Source organism: Narcine bancroftii, chromosome 5 (assembly GCF_036971445.1).
Source record: "Narcine bancroftii isolate sNarBan1 chromosome 5, sNarBan1.hap1, whole genome shotgun sequence".
NCBI classification, from domain to species: Eukaryota; Metazoa; Chordata; class Chondrichthyes; order Torpediniformes; family Narcinidae; genus Narcine; species Narcine bancroftii.
Genome location: NC_091473.1, coordinates 184,231,279 through 184,238,757, shown reverse-complemented (window position 1 = coordinate 184,238,757; position 7,479 = coordinate 184,231,279). Strand labels below are relative to the sequence as shown.

The 7,479-nt window shown below is 54.9% G+C and overlaps 1 pseudogene; it reads left to right on the top strand.

Moving 5' to 3' along the window:
* Positions 1-418: 418 nt before the first annotated feature.
* The window catches only part of LOC138764335 (zinc finger protein 574-like), a 13,106-nt pseudogene continuing 6,045 nt past the window's right edge, over positions 419-7,479 (top strand).

Here is a 7,479-nt window from a genome sequence, read left to right as displayed (position 1 = left end):
GCCCCGCCCGCTGCTGACGTCACATCGACCCCGCCTACTGCCGCGCGGCACCTCGCCCATCGCGCCCCACCCACCGGTGACGTGGGAGCCGCCCGCCCTGCCCTAAGAGCCGCACCTGCGCGGTACGCGTCGGCACGTGGCTTCCCCCCGCCCCAGGCCGCACACGTCTTTCGGGCGAGGCTGACAACCGCAGCGGGTCGGGGCGAGACCCTGGGAGCGAAGCCTTTCAGGTCAGTGGCACCGACAGCCGCCGGCACGGCCGTTGGCGGGTTCCCGCTGCCGGGCGGATGTGACGTCGCGCGCGGCCCCCGCTGGGACTTGGAGTCCTGTCCAGCGACTGGAAGCGCAGCTCCCATTGGGCGCGGCGTCGCGGCACGGGCAGAATCGCGAGGCTTGAGGCTCAGAGGTGCGGGTGAGGCCGGAGCGGCGGTTGGAAGCGGCAGTGGCGGCGGCGGCCTGGGTCCCGAGAGCAGTGGCGGGCGGGGGAACTCTGCGCCGCCTTCACTCAGGCCCTGGGCCTCCTCTCGACCCCCTACACCTCACCTTCCCGCCTCTGCGGCTGAGGGGTCGGCGGGAAGGTGAGGTGTAGGGGGTCGAGAGGAGGCGGAGGGGGGACTGGAGGGTGAGGAGGAGGAGGGGGGACTGGGAGGGGTCAGGAGGGGTTAAGGACAGGGGGTGAGGATGAGGTGAGGAGGAGCGACTGGGAGGGGTCAGGACGGGGGAGGAGGAGGGGGCGGGTTGAGGAGGAGGACATAGGGTTGAGGACGGTGGTGGTGGGTGAGGACAGGGGAGGAAGACATGGGAGGGGAGGGGACAAGGGAAGGAGGAGTAGGGCGGGGGGAAGGGAGCAGAGGAGATGGAGGAGGGGCAGTGAGAGAAGGAGGACTGCAGGAGAGAGGAATGGTAGGAAAGGGAGGACTGGTAAAAGGGCGGGAACGAGGTAAGGAGAAGAGGTGGTGAGAGGGGAGGGAAGGGGTGGGTATGCTCCCCTTTGAATTTTTTCTTTCTCACAGGGAGATGCTGGTTGGGGAGGGGGGGGTGCAAATGTTCTACAGTGAGAGGTGGGCACCTGGAACAAACTGCCTGGGGTATTGGTGGAAGCAGGTTTGACAGCATTTAAGTGGCTTCTTGGATACTGAGGATACCACCTCAGTAAATACATTTTAGACAGGGTTGGAGAGATTTTTACAAATTTGGGGAATTTGATGGATATGGGAAAAAGGCAGGCAGATGAAGATGAGGCTATCATCAGATCAGCTATGATCACATTGAATGGCAGAGTGGCCAACTCCTGCTCCTATTCTAATTATGGTTTGGTATGTTAATTGGTATATTTGGCAGCACAGGCTTACGGGCCAGAAGGGCCTGTTACGGTGCTGTATGTCTAAATTAAATATTAAGGGAGGGCTCAGTGTTCTAGGTCAGGTGAAACGCACATCGGGAGCTCGGAGCTGAGCAGCCTCTAGGTTTCTGTTTTTTTTTGTTGCAGTGACACAGAAGGCAATTAGCCCCCATCCCCGATCCGGATCTCAGCCCCCTGTACCCACAAAGCGAGCTCACATGGAGGCAGAGGAGACGGCCGCGGTCGAACATCAGTATATGTGCTCAGAGTGTGGGCAGCTGTACAACACCCTGGAGGAGGTGCTGCTCCACCAGCAGAGTCATGTCTGGCTCCACGTCTATGTGTGCCCTGAGCTTGGCGAACCCGAGGTCAAGGAGGTGGGCCCGTGCGAGGAGGAGAGCCGCTTCCAGTGCCTTGAGTGCGGGCAGCTGCTGAACACACCTGAGGAACTGCTCCAGCACCAGGGGACACACACCAAGGAAGGGACAGCCTGTGGGAAGCTGGAGCAGGCTAGCGACAGCACCCTGGTGGATAGCGTTCACCATTACCAGTGCTCAGAGTGCATGCAGGTCAGTGGAGGGGCATGGTGCGGGGACCCCAAGTCTGATAAGTAGGGAGTGGGGGGGAAATGGGTGGACCTGGGCAGAGGTCAGTCAGAGAATGATCAAGGATGTGGAGTTCCCCCCAATGTGGAAACAGGCCCTTTGACCCAACTCGCCCACGGCAACCAGAACATCCCACTCCACACATGATCCACCTGCCTGTAGCCCCATATCTCTCTGAACTTGTCCTGCCACCTCCAAAACGTACAGGGATCGAGGTTAATTGGGTGGCACGGGTTTAAATGGCTAGAATTAGCTTCTACCATATTATTGTAGATAAAATTTAAATATATATTACAGTGTTGATGAACTGAGAAATTTTGCAGTCTGTGTCCTTAGGGCCCTCAAAGCTGCCAAGCAGGTTGTGTTGTTAAGGTGTACGGTGCGTTGGCCTTCATTCACCATGAGATCGAGTTCAAGAGCTGTGAGGTTATGTTGAAGTTATACCCCACTTAGAATATTCTGTTAATTTCTGGTCACCTCACTACAGAAGGATGTGGATGCCATAGCAAGGGCAGAGAGGAGATTTACACGGTTGGAGAGCATGTCTTATGGGGATGGGTTGAGTGAACTTTGTCCTTTCTCCTTGGAGTGATGGAGGATGTGGGGTGATCTGATGGAGGTGTACAAAATTATGGGAGGCATTGATCTTTTTACCCCCAGGACTGAAAAGGCTAACACGAGGGGGAACAGATTTAAGGTGCTTGGGAGTAAGGGGGTGGGGGGGGAATGCAAGAGGTAGGTTTTTCACACAGAGTGGTGGATGCATGGAATGTGCTGCCAGCAACAGTGGTGGGCGTGTGTACAATAGGATCTTGAAAGAGATTTGGTAGATGCATGGGCAGGCAGTACTGTTAATGAGGCAGTTAGAGCAACACCTTTACTGCAGCAGCAGCCTGGGTTTGAATCTGCTGATGCCTGTATGCAGTTTGTTCATTCTCTCCATGTCTGCATGAGATTTCTTCTGGGTGCTCCGGTTTCCTCCCACTCTTTAAAACGTACCAGGATCATAGGTTAATTGGGATATATTAGGGCACCCAGGGGCTCGTGGAACAGGAGGGCCTGTTACTGTGCTGTATGTCTAAAGTAAATTAAAAATGGAGGGGTTGTGCAGTAGAGAAATTCTAGGCAGTCAGTTATTAGGTTGGCCCAACACTGGGCCGAAAGTCCTGTACTGTGCTCTTTGTTCTATGTTCTGTAAAAGATGTGATTAAATTTAAAAGGTGAGTAATAAGGTAGGCCAGTGGATGTGGCGTGCCAGGCAAAGTCACAGGTGGGAGGATATTGGGGGAGAGGGTATCTCTCTAAATGGAGTGGGAAGGGGATGTGGAGCTGGTGGAAAGGAGACAGGGTTAGAGGAAGAGCGAGAATGACAGGGGAGGGTTCTAATGGAAACCAGAGAGGTCAATGTTAATGCCATCTGGTTGGAGAGTGCCCAGAGGAATTTTAGGTGTTGTTCCTCCAATTTGTGGGTGGCTTGTGCTTGGCAGTGCATGACCGTAGAGACACGTATCTTTGTGGGAATGGGCGCAGAACTGAAATGGTTGGTCAGAGTTCGTCTGTGCATGTCCTCATGCCCTGCCAAACACCTTCTATTCCACCCAGAGGCCATTAACAGACTTCTCCAGCTTTCGTTAGGTCCCTCCGCCTATCTCTCTTTCCTAGTCCCTCTGTCTCCTATTAGTGAGCTACCATTCTTACCATCTCCCCCCCCACCCATCACTTCTCAGCTTCTTTCTATTTTGCCTTCATTGTGTCCACCTGTTACCTTATTTTTCTTTTTAAATATTTTTATTGAAATTTACAATTACACAAAATTAAACCTTAGTTATATTTTCAGATACAATTGCAGAAGAAGAAACAAAACATTTGGTCAGAGCCCCTTCCATTGAGCACGGTTAGGATAGAAACCTAACATGTGGATATCAAGTGATAACCTCAGAAACCAACATCACAACATTGAAGTTTAGATCAGTCTTAAAACTTTAGATTATGATAATGGTCCATCAAAGGACCCCATGATTTAAAAAAAAAATTCAAGAAATGGCTTCACCAACATGATAATAAGACACTTTACATATCTAGTTTTTTCCTAAACTTAAAGATAACCATTGTGTAAGTGGAGAATTATCCTTCCATTTGATCAATATTGGACGTCTGGCTGTCAATGAAGTAAAAGATAAAATTCTTGTTTTGAGACGAAGTCAATAAAACGTCATCATCCTGACCCGCAACGTTGACTCTACCACTTCTGCTAGATGCTGTCTGGCCTGCTGTGTTCTTCCAGCATTTGTGTGCTCAGCTGTGATATTTTAGCATCTGTGATTTTTTTGGTCTAAAACATCGTCAGATACTCCAAACAGAACAATGAAGGGGCAAAGTTTCCATTTAACCTTGAGAATCATGATAAGTGTAAAAAAACAACTTTCTAAACTTTATACACTAGGCAAAACCAAGGAAGCCTCTGCAATTTTACACCTGCCACATGGAGGATTGATATCAGAATAAAAATGAGCTGGTTTAGCTTTAGATAAATGTACTCTGGACCACTTTAAATTGCCATAAATAATGTCGTGCAGAAAGGGAGATCTTATTCATCAAATTACAAATGGAATCCCAATTAAAATAATTATTATCAAGATGGTCGCCTTTATCATTCCCAATGATTGGTCAGATCAATTCTATTAAAATGAACATCTTACCTCTGTTTTTGTACCTTTTTCAATCCATACCAATTTTGATCCCTAAATCCTTTTTGATTCGTTTGTATCATCTTACATATGGCAAAGGGAAATTCCCCTCGCCGTAAAGCTCATCGTCAAAGAGCTAAAGGGATTGGACTGGCTCTTCCTAATTTTAGATTATATTATTGGACGGTCACTAGACATAAATTAATGCTTCTGTTATATTTTGGTAATTTGCTTGAATTTCACCAAGAATATTTCTTCATTGGCAATTTTAAGTTCCTGTTTATCTTCCTCTTTATATAAGATAACTAATAATCCAAGGAGGCAGGCCCCTCCAGCCCGGGTAAGAAACCTGCATAGGAGAAGGCCACTCCGATATAAAACCTACGACCCAAGGACCTCGCTGCCACGTCCCAGCTTGCTTGGCCACGGCACACGAACCATGGGTGTAAAGGGTGGGGCCAGTACTGCGCACACTGCACTCCACCTAAAAGCTCTTTTGCGCAGGCCCGAGGACAGGTCCACGTCCTCCCCCCCCACGTCCTCCCCCCCCACGTCCTCCCCCCCCACGTCCTCCCCCCCCACGTCCTCCCCCCCCACGTCCTCCCCCCCCACGTCCTCCCCCCCCACGTCCTCCCCCCCACGTCCTCCCCCCCCACGTCCTCCCCCCCCACGTCCTCCCCCCCCACGTCCTCCCCCCCCACGTCCTCCCCCCCACGTCCTCCCCCCCACGTCCTCCCCCCCACGTCCTCCCCCCCCACGTCCTCCCCCCCACGTCCTCCCCCCCCACGTCCTCCCCCCCCACGTCCTCCCCCCCCACGTCCTCCCCCCCCACGTCCTCCCCCCCCACGTCCTCCCCCCCCACGTCCTCCCCCCCACGTCCTCCCCCCCACGTCCTCCCCCCCCCACGTCCTCCCCCCCCACGTCCTCCCCCCCCACGTCCTCCCCCCCCACGTCCTCCCCCCCCACGTCCTCCCCCCCCACGTCCTCCCCCCCCACGTCCTCCCCCCCCACGTCCTCCCCCCCCACGTCCTCCCCCCCACGTCCTCCCCCCCCACGTCCTCCCCCCCCACGTCCTCCCCCCCCACGTCCTCCCCCCCCACGTCCTCCCCCCCACGTCCTCCCCCCCCACGTCCTCCCCCCCCACGTCCTCCCCCCCACGTCCTCCCCCCCACGTCCTCCCCCCCCACGTCCTCCCCCCCCACGTCCTCCCCCCCCACGTCCTCCCCCCCCACGTCCTCCCCCCCCACGTCCTCCCCCCCCACGTCCTCCCCCCCACGTCCTCCCCCCCCACGTCCTCCCCCCCACGTCCTCCCCCCCACGTCCTCCCCCCCCACGTCCTCCCCCCCCACGTCCTCCCCCCCCACGTCCTCCCCCCCCACGTCCTCCCCCCCCACGTCCTCCCCCCCCACGTCCTCCCCCCCCACGTCCTCCCCCCCACGTCCTCCCCCCCCACGTCCTCCCCCCCCACGTCCTCCCCCCCCACGTCCTCCCCCCCCACGTCCTCCCCCCCACGTCCTCCCCCCCCACGTCCTCCCCCCCCCTCAAAGATGCTCACAAACTCAAGCTAGCATGCTGGAACATCAGAACCATGCTAGACAAGGCTGACAGCCACCGACCTGAACGTCGGTCTGCCCTCATTGCACATGAACTCCTCAGACTTGATATCGACATAGCCGCTCTCAGTGAAGTCCGCCTGGCAGATGTAGGCAGCCTCCAAGAACGCGGCGTGGGCTACACACTCTACTGGTCTGGCAAGCCTTCGGATGAACGACGCCTATCTGGTGTAGGCTTCATGGTCAAGAGCTTCATTGCCTCCAAACTCGAAAACCTTCCGACAGGCCTCTCGGACCGAATCATGTCCATGCGACTCCCCTTCAAAACAAGCGTCACATCACCCTCATCAGTGTCTATGCTCCAACCCTCCAGGCGGAACCAGCAGAAAAGGACAAGTTCTACACCCACCTGCGCAACCTCATCCAACGCACCCTACAGCTGACAAGGTTGTCATCCTGGGCGACTTCGACGCTCGTGTCGGCAAAGACTCAGAAACCTGGCCAGGAATCCTGGGCAAGCATGGCGTCGGCAAGTGCAACGACAATGGCGCCTCCTGTTGGAGCTCTGCGCAGAAGAGCGGCTTGTCATTACAAACACCCTTTTTCAGCAGAGGGACAGCCTTAAGACCACCTGGATGCATCCCCAATCCAAACACTGGCTCCTCCTGGACTACATCCTGGTGCGAGAAAGTGACAAACGAGATGTGCTCCACACCAGGGTCATGCCTAGCGCGGAATGCCACACTGACCACCGGCTGGTTCGCTGCAAGCTCAACCTTCACTTCAAGCCAAAGCCCAGGAACAATAAAGCCCCCAGAAAGAGGTTCAATGTTGGAAACCTGCAGTCAGACGAAGCGAGAGGAAACTTCCAGGCAAACCTCAAAGCAAAGCTCGACGATGCAACCCGCCTCACGGACACGTCCCTGAAACCCTCTGGGATCAGTTGAAGACTACCATACTGCAATCCACTGAAGAGGTACTGGCTTCTCCTCCAGGAAAAACAAGGACTGTTTGACGAAAACAGCCAGGAAATCCAGGAGCTGCTGGCAAAGAAGCAAGCTGCCCACCAGGCTCACCTTACAAAGCCGTCCTGTCCAGAGAAGAAACAAGCCTTCCGTCGCGCATGCAGCCATCTTCAGCGCAAACTCCGGGAGATCCAAAATGAGTGGTGGACTAGCCTCGCCAACGAATCCAGCTCAGCGCGGACATTGGCGACTTGGGTTTCTACGAGGCTCTAAAGGCTGTGTACGGCCCCTCACCCCAAGTCCAAAGCCCGCTGCGCAGCTCAGACA